The sequence below is a fragment of the Crocuta crocuta genome, unplaced genomic scaffold (genome assembly GCF_008692635.1).
Source record: "Crocuta crocuta isolate KB4526 unplaced genomic scaffold, BGI_CrCroc_1.0 scaffold2, whole genome shotgun sequence".
NCBI lineage: Eukaryota > Metazoa > Chordata > Mammalia > Carnivora > Hyaenidae > Crocuta > Crocuta crocuta.
Window position 1 is genome coordinate 1,040,842 of NW_027528640.1, and position 12,032 is coordinate 1,052,873.

Below are 12,032 nucleotides of genomic sequence, written 5' to 3' on the forward strand. Positions count from 1 at the left end.
TAAATGTTTATTTATTTCTAGGAGACAGAGAGAGAGACAGTGTGAGCAGGGGAGGGTCAGAGAGAGAGGGAGTCACAGACTGAAACAGGCTCCAGGCTCTGAGCTGGCAGTCAGCACAGAGCCTGACGCGGGGCTCGAACCCACGAAACGTGAGATCATGACCTAAGTGAAAGTCGGACACTTAACCAACTAAGCCACCCAGGCATCCCTATTTTACTTTTGAGACAGAGAGAGACAGGGCATGAGCAGGGGAGGAGCAGAGAGAGAGGGAGACACAGAATTTGAAACAGACTCCAGGCTCTGAGCTGCCAGCACAGAACCCGACGTGGGGCTCAAACCCACAAACCGCGATATCATGACCTGAGCCAAAGTTGGACACTTAACTGACTGAGCCACCCAGGCGCCCCAGACCAGGATTTTCTATATTTTAGAAGCCTGGAGGAGAACTAAGTCACCATGAGCTAGGGTAGTTTCTCAGAATAGATTGGGAATAATGGGTTTAAGGGTCAAAAAAATGGCAGCCAACCATGTCACAGAGTGAGAAGGAGCTAGTCCTACTTCATATCAGCAAACACTTACAAAATGCACCAGACGCCAGGCATTGTGTTTGGGGTTTGGGGGTACAGGAGGGAAAACGTCCCCTGCCTTAAAAGCCCTTGGACTTTAGAAGAAAAGACAAACTGGTAATAACAATGAAGTAAAAAAACGGCATGTGGTTTCAAAGTGTGAAGTAAATAGGAAATGTACCTAATTTACTTTGGGGAAGGACTGTTCAATTTCTCAGAGAAGAAAGTGAGAGGTAAAATGAATGCGCAACGAGAGTAGGGCCAGAGTAGACTCGTTGGGGCTTAAGGATAAGGACTGGAGGAGGTGATGCCATTTTTCCTGTTGTGTTACTTCTCTAAGGCAGTGGTGTCCCGGCTCTGTCTTGTCTTCCCAGCTGGCCTTATAAGGCTCACATCATTATTTTAAAAATGTACCTTCTGTTGTGATTAGATCAGATAAGAGAAGCAAATCCGTTCTCCCCAAGGGCTTTCCTGGGAGCTGGTTCATGCAGACCCTGCAGCGGTGGGGTCTAGACTGCTTAGTGGCTGATGCTGCCGTAGGATTATTAAGTAGGTTTTATCTACACCTTTTTAATAGGACTCTGTAAGCTTTATTCAGTCTTCAGTGCTTCATGTAGTGATTACAACAAGGAATCAGATTTTCCTCTGCAGTGTGCATATATGAGTGTTCTGGAGGAGGGTCGTGTGTGGAACATTATTTAAATGTGTTCTCTTGTGAGTTAATGCACAGGCATTAGGACTGAGGTAGAAGCAGAGATGCTACTTAGTGAAGAGGAATAACTTTTACGTTAACAAGATGAATACATTCTTAAAACTTCTGCCACACAAAAAATTGGTAAAATGCAGTGGGATTTTCAAATGTTAAATAAAACATCTCTGTTAAGACCGTTGCTCCAGAGTTTAAGGAAATTATTACCGTGGAAATACAAGGTGATATTAGAAGAAGGCACCTGTTCAGGCAAATGGCCCAAAGAGTAGCCATTATTGCTGTTTTCCTTGAATGTTCTGCAAATGCAGTATTTTCTGCAGAGCACGCACTCTGTATCCTCCCCCAGGCTACCCTTTGGTGTAGTAGCAGTCTGTCCTTGACACACCGAGCAGTAGACGTATAGCTTGCATGTATCAGGTTTTACCAGACAGACACCTGGCAGTCACACTGAGACTTTGGGCATTCCAGTCATCATCATGTCCTGAGACTTTGGCCTCCTGAACAAGTCTCAGGTGTGTCTCCGTATTTACTCCCACCACAGATGTCCAGTCCACAGCGATCTCTGACCTGAAACACTAGATAACTGCTAGGCTGGACCCTAAGGTGATGGTGGTCAGGGCCCAGTGATATGTGTGACCCCACTGAACATATGCAGGAAATGCTCATGTCAGTTCTGTTTGCTCCTTTATAAGGGAGGCATGTTTGTGGATAATGTTCCGAACGCTTCCACAACCGGGTATGATAAAATTGGTACTTTTCTCGTTGTCCTGGAGGTCAGAAGTCTGAACTCAGTGTTGGCTGCCACACTTCCCGCTGCCTCTTCTAGTCCCTGGTGGGTGCCGGTGTTCGTGGCTTGAGGCAGCCTCACACCAGTCTCTGTCTGCACGTGCTGTTCTCTCTGTGTTTTCTCTCATTCTCTTCTCTGCAAGAGAACTTGACATTGGTCTGAGGGAGCACCGTAAAGTAGGATATTCTGGTCTTGAGATCCTTAGCTTAATTACATCTGTAAACATCATTTTTTCAAACAGGGATCCCATCAGAGTTCCAGGGGACAGTAACATTTTCATAGGCCCAAAACCTCACTAAGTGGTGATAACTGATTTTTGATTCAAGTTTGACAGTCTAACATCGGATGGTTGAAATACCTATTTTGCTTGGGTTTAAATCCCACTAAGACTTCGTCTTTTTTTTTTTTAATGTCAAGTTGACTAACATACAGTGTATACTGTGTGCTCTTGGTTTTAGGGGTAGATTCCTGTGAATCACTGCTTACATACAACACCCAGTGCTCATCCCAACAAGTGCCGACCTCAGTGCCAATCATCCGTTTTCCCCTCTCCTTTGTCAACCCTCAGTTTGTTCACAGTATTTAAGAGTCTCTTATGGTTTGCCTCCCTCCCTCTCTCTTTGTAACTATTTTTCCCCTTCCCCCATGTTCTTCTGTTAAGTTTCTCAATTTCCACCTATGGGTGAGAGCATATGGTATCAGTCTTTGTCTGACTGACTTATTTCGCTTAGCATAATACCCTCCAGTTCCGTCCACATTGCTGCAAATGGCAGAATTTTATTCTTTCTCATTGCCAAATAGTATTGCATCATATACATAAACAACCTCTTCTTTATCCATTCTTCTGTTGATGGACCTTTGGGCTCTTTCCATAATTTGGCTATTGTTGAAAGTGCTGCTGTGAACATTGGGGTACATTTGTCCCTATGCATCAGCACTCCTGTATCCTTTGGATAAATTCCTAGTAATGCTGTTAGGAATTTATCCAAAGGTTTGTAGGATAGTCCTATTTTTAATTTTTTGAGGAACCTCAACAGTGTTTTCCAGAGTGGCTGTACCAGTTTGCATTCTCACCAGCAGTACAAGAGGGTTCCCATTTCTCCACATCTTCACCAGCATCTGTTATTACCTGAGTAATAATAACCATGGATACTATAGATAAGATAATATTCCAGATTCTGAAATTGACTATTTGTGGAGTTAGTAAATATATTTAGTTGTACTTGTTTGAACCTTGTTGAAACTTTTCTCTATTTTTCCAATTCCACTTTCTTCGGTGTCTTTTATTTAATGCATCTATATGTTATCTCCAAAGATTTAACATGTCAGATCCATTTCTTAATTTCATATGATTATACTATTTAGTATGGTATCTCGTTTGTTCCCACATTGAACATATCTTTATCGAAATAAGAATGGATGGATAAATGGGGATTAAGAGATAGTCTTCCAGTTGTAAAATAAATAAGATGAGGAGGTCATATACAGCTCAGAAAATATAGTCAGTAACATTGTAACAACTTCATGTGGTGACCATTTTGCATTGTAACTGATACAGTACTGTATGTCAGTTATTCTTCAATTTAAACAGTTCACATTGATTCTGAACCTTGAAAAGAAAAGACTTCTGAAGTAGTGGTGTACAGGTCACGAGTCCTAAGTCTTAGTGGCTATGTAGGACCCACAACCCCTTCCTGTTTTCACTCTCGGCCGCAGTGGTACTTTCTGGGTTTCTGTTGTGATAGAGACGCAAGTACCTGAGAAACTAGATATCAGTTGAAGATCCCCACGGGGTGCTGGGCGGAGTAACCATCCTCACTTGGAGTGTACCTCAGATTCGCACAAGGAAAAGCACAGTAGTATCACTCTAGAGGAGAACGGTCTTCACCATCAGTGCGAGGAGAATGGACAGTTACTGTTGTCGCATGCACAGTGTCCTGTGCCCATGGCATTGCTCTGGCGGCAGTCACCGGGCTCAGCCAGGGCCCGTTGTGTTCTTTTTTTGAGACCACTCTCCAGCTTTGATGAAAGATGGCTTTACACTCGCATTTCCCACTCTGACTCTGCGTTACAGGACCAACCTGGGAAAACAACCATCAAGCCACTGTAACGCTCTCTCTTTTAAATGCAGGAGGCATTTCAGAACAAATAGTGGGATGTCCACTAATGAAATCAGGTTCTATCTTTTCTTACTTTTCTCCAGCACAGTTAATTATCAACCAAAACATAATTAGTTCTCTCTGGCAGTCATGCGTATGGGCGAGATTAAAGAAAAATTGGATTCAAAGTAGCAAAGCATGCACTGCCCTTTGTAAGCTCCTCTTAACTTGGTGTCTCCTGAAAGAGTGGCTTTGGGGTGCAGGACTTATGTCCTTCAGAGTTTGTGCCCTCAGTGATTCAGAGGGAGCATATGTGACAAGTACTTCAAGTCAGCACTTAAGTTGACTTCTATGGACTGGCAAATTCACCAGGTCCTTTGGTACCGTTATTTCATTGTGTTTAAATCCCCACAGCTCTTCCTTCCTCTGTGAGATAAAAATGCTTTACATTAATAGTTGCTAATTACCATTTCTCTCCAGCATCCCAGATTTGAAGACTCTGTATATCTTGGTGTCAAGCCTGCCTCGTTTGTTTGTTCATAAGTATAAATAAAAGATAAAGGCCTTCACTCAGTCCATTCTTTATCTTCATATATGTTTTCACTCTATTATTTTGTCCCTTCTTTCCAGGTCTCTTGGATTTATCTGTACGGAAGCTATGTTTGCAACCCATTTTATTTGACTCTTTTCTTGTGCAGTATGTTTTCTGTGAAGAGCACTTTATGAGTGTGACATTAGTCACCCTGGCCTAATAAATGTTTTATTGAACAGAGTTCCAGCATTCATAATCCTGCTTAGAAAATAGCACTTCAGAGATGAGGCATTAAAGGAGAATTTTACCTCTGTAGTCCTTTGTTTTATATTTTGTTTTGCTCTTACACTTCTTCAATTGTAAATTCAGGTAAATAATTTTTTTCTTTGAGAAATGGTAGAAATATTTTAAATTTGAATCCAAGAGATTTAACTATGGAACACACACACACACACACACATACACACACACACACACACACACGAGGGAGAGAGGGAGGAAAAGAAAGAGATAGGCAGGGGGAGAGAGAGAGGGAGGGAGAGAGAGACACAGGGGGAGAGAGAGAGGGAGGAGGAAAGATAAAGACAGGGAGAGGGAGAAAGATATCTCAAAACCATAATCAGGGTATATATTTTCAAATAACAAATAACAGTTGTCCATAAACTCCCAATATATAAGTGAAGGCTTTGGATGTAGACACGCTGGATTTATATATTTATATCCTGACTCCATAATGTGGTATCTGTGCTGTCTCCACCAAGTCAAGTAATTCCTCTTCCTAGGTTTTCTCATCCATAAATGGGGCTGTCTATGTCGTAACATTCTTGCGAGTGAAATGTGATACAATCCATGAAATTACTTAGCACAGTGCTTGAAGTGGTGAACTCAAGTTAGAGATTGTTAATAAAATATTACTGCTATTGTGGAATAGATTGCAAGGAAGGGATGCTGGTGTTTTTACATCCACAGGAATTCCTGCCTCCTTTTTGTGCTGGACTTGATAGAAGTGTCATGACAAGTACACTTTACGGGCAATAATAGTCCACATTTGATGCATTCCGGTTTTAGAATTGGCCGTATTTCCCGTGTGAGCTGAAGGACAGTGATGTAATCTCTTGGCACTCACATGGCCAAGCTTCTCGGTCAGTGTGTTGATAAGGATGCTTGCTGTCCCCGGGCAGGGCTCCACAACACTGACCTGGGGCAGGACTCAGAGACGCCGACCCAGGGCAGGACTCTGTGGCCCCTGACCAGGACTCCGTGATCCTGTCCCTGGGCAAGGCTCCATAGGAGCCAGTGCAGACGTGGTCAGCAGCACCCACCGTGCAGAGTGATAAGTGGCCACAAATATGCAGTGTGTTTGGGGACTTTGGTCGAGACTTGGTTCTTTGTTTCTCTTCTGTTTTGTCCCCATGCCAGGCCATTATGGTAGAAAGCGGGGAGATGTGTGTCCAGGAGCTGAGTGATTACAGATACTTGTGCATGTTCCTCCTAGAGCCGAAACAACAACAGAGAGAGGCACATAAAGCCAAAATACAGCCTCACTTTGTTCTCTCTCACTTTTTAAATGCTAAAGTCTCCATTCTTTTGGATAATTTTTTAGGAAACACCACATTTTCTGTATCTTTACCTATTAGAGAACCTAAACAATTAAATGTGGAACTGTCATCCTTATCTGAGACTGGATTTCCAGACCTCATCTTGCAGATGCTAAAAGTGAGTGTCACTGCTGGTCCTCATCCAGGGAAGGATATTACTGTGAATTATCATGACCTTGTTTTTATCTGGATAACAAATAGTTCTTATCAGGTGGTACGGTCTTAAAATTCACATTTTATTCATGTCCTGTTTCCCACCATAAGGGATACTTAATGGTGGCCCATTAAGCACCACGAGAAACATATTTAAAAAGATCTTTCTATCAGCTCCAAAATGATATAATTTAATTAATTAATAACTCTAATTGCTCATAATATCATCTCTACTTTTCCAGAAAAGATTTCAGGGTTTTTTTTTATTCCCACCACAGAAGGCTAGAATTGTATAGTGTCTTAAGACAGAATTGAATATCAGAGCCAGTATTGATCAGGCTAGTGACATACACAGGGTTTCAGTTTAATTGTCTTTGAAAATAACTTTCTTATTCCCCTAATCATGTTGCCATATGGATTCAGAGATTACTTATGTGGATATCTTATTTTACAGTATGTCATGTATCAGTGCTCAAGATGGACTCTCTTACTCATTTTAATATAGCTTCTGTCGTCTTGCTTTCGAGCTGGTAAAGCCAGTACCTAGAGACTTGTGCATGCCTAGGGCTGTACATTTTTTCTCAGTGTACTTTTCTCTCTGTGCGTCAATGTGAATAGTTTTGATTTCTGTATATTCAAGATCACTGATCTCGTCGTCTGGATTACATAGTAGCCCATTCAGATACTGAGATTTTTCTTCTCTAGAATTACCATTTTAAAAAGCATTTCTTCCATTTTTCAGTTCTTAGATTAATTATGATTTTATTCTCCTTTCTCTTATTTACTCTGCATATGAATTTTAATTGCTTTGCTCCCCCCACGTCTGACTTCTTGCCAGAGGTCGGCTCCAGCAGGTCCAGGGGTCCCTGAAGGATGGACGGTGTTGGCGAGAGAGAGAGTGAGAGAGCCCTTAGATTCTTTCTGATCACCAGGCAGGCATCTCTGTCCTGTTGGTTTTGGTGTCTTTATTTAAAGGTTCAACAATAACATGACATCAGATGATAGAATTTTTACAGGGGCTAATTATTTGTAATAAGATGTTTTGATCAGTGGAAGGTGTACAGAAACAGGATTTATAAAAGTATTCTTGCAGAACCTCCCCATATTCTTGACGTCAGTTCCCCAGATTAAGATACTAACAAACTTATCTTATTTTGCATGGGTAGGCCTTTAGACAATTTTTAACCACAAGAGGAAGAATGTATATTAGGCTTGTTCCTAAGTTGCTTGAGCAAGCCTTTTCCTTGATGCTGAATGTGCAAGTACCATGCGGGTCATAAATGTGTCAGTCTTTGCATCTGGGTTGATGTTTTAGCTACTCTTATCTATCCTCATCCCAGCTGCCAGGGTAAGGGATGGTGTTTGTGGAATGTAGGCCTTGAGGAAGGGACTGCCGTGCATCACCAATTAGCAAAGATGTATGTAGTAACTTAGGTTCTGCCCTTATCTGTACCTTAACTTTAAGTTAGGCTCTTTGTCTCAGGGCCAGGCTCAATTGTCTTTGACCTGCAAGGCCCATAGGAAGAGGCTTTTGACAATCATCCACGGAGCTTTCATCTAAAATCTCTTTTGTAAATGCAGGGATATGCTTTTCCTTATGAGATATCTCTGTTTGGAATATCGGTCTGTTATGGAATATTGTGAGGCCTGGTCAATACCAGCAGACTTATTTCCAACATGAGCCAGTAGTAACAGAAAGAGATAACAGTTTTCGTTTCTCATGGCAGGAGCTGTGCAAACACTGCCATTTCCTTGCTGTGATTGCCATCCAGAGAGGCCGGTGCAGCTCCCAGCAACTTCTTTTTCTCAATACTCTGAAGCTGATGAGCTGGTTTTGTGATCCAACTTTCTTTACAAACAAGAAATACCCTCCAGGCAGGAAGTCAGAGAAATTACAGGGTTCATGTTGCCTATCCCTTACTAGAGCTGTATGTTACATGTTTTACAATGTTTGCAAGTTTTTGCCTATTTTTTTCCAATTTCCTAATTGTTTTTGATATGAGGATAGTCAATACCAAATGCACTGTTTTTTGCAGAGACTGAAGTCTTTTTCCTTTATTTTTTGTTTGTTTTTGTTTTTAATTTAAATTCAAGTTAGTTAACATACAGTGTAGTATTGGTTCAGAAGTAGAACCCAGTGATTCATCAATTAGTATAACACCCAGTGCTCATCCCAACAAGTGCCCTATTCAGTGCTCATCACCCATTTTCTCCAACCCTCCACCCACCTCCCCTCCAACAACTCTCATTTCGTTTTCCATATTTAAGAGTTCTTTATGCTGTGCCTCCCTCTCTGTTTTTATTTTATTTTTCCTTCCCTTCCCCTGTGTTCATCTGTTGTATTTTTTAAATTCCACATATAAATGAAATCATATATTTGTCTTTCTTTAACTGACTTATTTCACTTAATATACTCTAGTTCCCTCCACATTATTGCAAATGGCAGTATTTCATCTTTTTTGATCACCAAGTTGTATATATATACTGTTGTATGTATATATACTACATCTTTATGCATTCATCATTAGATGGACATTTGGTCTCTTTCTATACTTTGGCTATTGTTGAAAGCACAGCTATAAACATTGGGGTGCATGTGCCCCTTCGAATCAGCACACCTGTACTTTGGAGAAATACCTAATAGTGCACTTTGAAATATCGAGTACAGATCTGCCGCCAGAGACATGTCAAGTAAGAAGTGGCTGCAGCCGAGGTCAGAGAGGTTGTTGCCTGTTTTCTCCTCTAGGACTTTGGTGGCTTTCTGTCTTATATTTAGGTCTTTCATCCATTTTGAGTTTATTTTGTGTATGATGTAAGAAGTTGTCCAGGTTCATGCTCCTGCATGTCCCTGTCCAGTTTTCCCAACACCATTTGCTGAAAAGACGGTCTTTTTTCCATTGGATATTCTTTCCTGCTTTTCAAGGATTAATTGACCATACATTTGTGGGTCCATTTCTGGGTTCTCTATTCTGTTCCATTGATCTATGTGTCTGTTTTTGTGCCAATATCATACTGTCTTGATAATTACAGCTTTGTAGTACAGCTTGAAGTCCAGGATTATGATGCCTCCAACTTTGTTTTCTTATTCAAAATTATTTTGGCTATTCGGTGTCTTTTCTGATTCCATACAAATTTTAGGATGGTTTGTTTTTAGCTATGTGAAGAATGTTGGTGTTATATTGATAGGGATTGCATTGAATGTGTAGATTGTTTTGAGTAGCGTAGGCATTTTAACAGTATTTGTTCTTCCATTCCATGAACATGGAATATTTCTTTGCGTTCTCTTCAATTTCTTNCTCTGATTTGCTCATTTTAGCCACTTTAGATTTTGTATAGTAACCCTTTATCTGTCATGTCATTTGCAACTACCTTTTGCCATTCTGTCGGTTGTCTATTAGTTTTGTGGATTATTTCCTTTGCCGTGCAGAAGTTTTTAGTCTTGATGAGGTCCCAATCATTTATTTTTGCTCTTGATTCCCTTGCTTTTGGGGATGTGTCAAGTAGGAAGTTGCTGTGGTGGAGGTCAAGGAGGTTGTTTCCTGCTTTCTCCTCTAGGGTTTTGATGGTTTCCTGTCTCACGTTCAGGTCCTTTATCCATTTGGAGTTTATTTTCGTGTATGGTGTGAGAAAGTGATCTAGTTTCATTCTTCTGCCTGTTGCTGTCCAGTTCTCCCAACACCATCTGTTAAAGATGCTGTATTTTTTGACAATGGATATTCTTTCCTGCTTTGTCAAAGATTAGTTGGCTGTATACTTTTGGTTCCACTTCTGAGTTCTCAATTCTATTCCATGGGTCTATGTGTCAGTTTTTGTACCAATACCATACTGTCTTGATGATGACAGCTTTGTAGTAGAGGCTAAAGTCCAGGATGGTGATGCCTCCCTTTTTGGTTTTCTTCTTCAATATTACTTTGGGTATTCAGGGTCTTTTGTGGTTCCATACAAATTTTAGGATAGTTTTTTCTAGGTTTGCGAAGTATGCTGGTGCAATTTTGATTGGGATAGCCTTGAATGTGTAGATTGCTTTGGGTAGTAATGACATTTTAACTATACTTATTCTTCCTATCCATGAGCATGGAATGTTTTTCCATTTCTTTGTGTCTTCTTCAATTTCCTTCATAAGTTTTCCATAGTATTCATCATACAGATCTCTTCTATCCTTGGTTAGGTTTATTCCTAGGTACTTTATGGTTTTTTGTGCAATTGTGGATGGGATCAGTTTCTTGATTTCTCTCTCTGTTGCTTCATTGTTGGTGTATAAAAATGCAACTGATTTCTGTACACTGATTTTGTACCCTGCAACTTGGCTGAATTCTAGGATCAGTCCTAGTATGCTTCCGGTGAGTCTGTCGGGTTTTCTATGTAGAGTATCATGTCATCTGTGAAAAGTGAAACTTTGACTTCTTCTTTGCCAATTGTGATGCCTTGATTTCCTTTTGTTGTCTGATGGCTGATGCTAGGACTTCCAGCACTATGTTAAACAACAGTGGTGAGAGTGGACATCCCTGTCATGTTCCTGATCTCAGGGGGAAAGCTCTCAGTTTTTCCCCATTGAGGATGATGTTAGCTGAAGGCTTCTCATAGATGGCTTTGATGATGTTTAAGTAGGTTCCTTCTAACCCGACTTTCTCGGGGGCTTTTTTAAGAAGGGATGCTATATTTTGTCAAATGCTTTTTCTGCATCTATCGACAGGATAATATGGTTTTTATCTTTTCTTTTGTTGATGTGATGTATCACATTGATTGATTTGTGAATGTTGAACCAGCCCTGTAACCCAGGAATGAATCCCACTTGATCTTGGGGGATGATTCTTTTTATGTGCTGCTGGATTCGATTTGCAAGGATCCTGTTGAGGATTTTTGCATCTGTATTCATCAAGGACATTGGCCTATAGTTCTCTTTTTTTGCTGGATCTCTGTCTGGCTTGGGAATCAGAGTGATGCTGGCTTCATAAAATGAGTCTGGGAGTTTTCCTTCGATTTCTAACTTTTGGAATAGCTTGAGAAGAATGGGTACTAATTCTGTTTTAAATGTCTGGTAGAATTCCCCAGGGAAGCCATCAGGTCCAGCACTCTTATTCGTTGGGAGATTTTGATCACTGATTCGATTTCTTCACTAGTTATGGGTCCGTTCTGATTTCCTATCTCTTCCCGTGTGAATTTTGGTAGTGAGTGTGTGTTTAGGAATTTGTCCATTTCTTCTAAGTTNTTTCTACTGGGTTTGGGGTGCTCATGTTGCTCTGTCTCTAGTTCTTCTATGTGAGCTGTTAGATTTTGGGCTTGCCCTTTTTCTAATTTCATGAAATAGGCCTGGAGTTCAATGTACTTTCCTTTTAGGACTGCCTTTGCTGCATCCGTTTGAGTTTGGATTGTTGTATTTTCATTTTCATTTGTTTCCGTATATTTTTTAATTTTATCTCTAATTGTCTGATTGGCCCATTCATTCCTTAATAGGGTGTTTTTTAACCTCCATGTTTTTGGAGGTTTTCCAGACTTCTTCCTGTGATTGATTTCAAGTTTCAAAGCATTGTGATCTGAAAACGTGCATGGTATGATCTCAATTATTTTATATTTATTGAGGGCTGCTT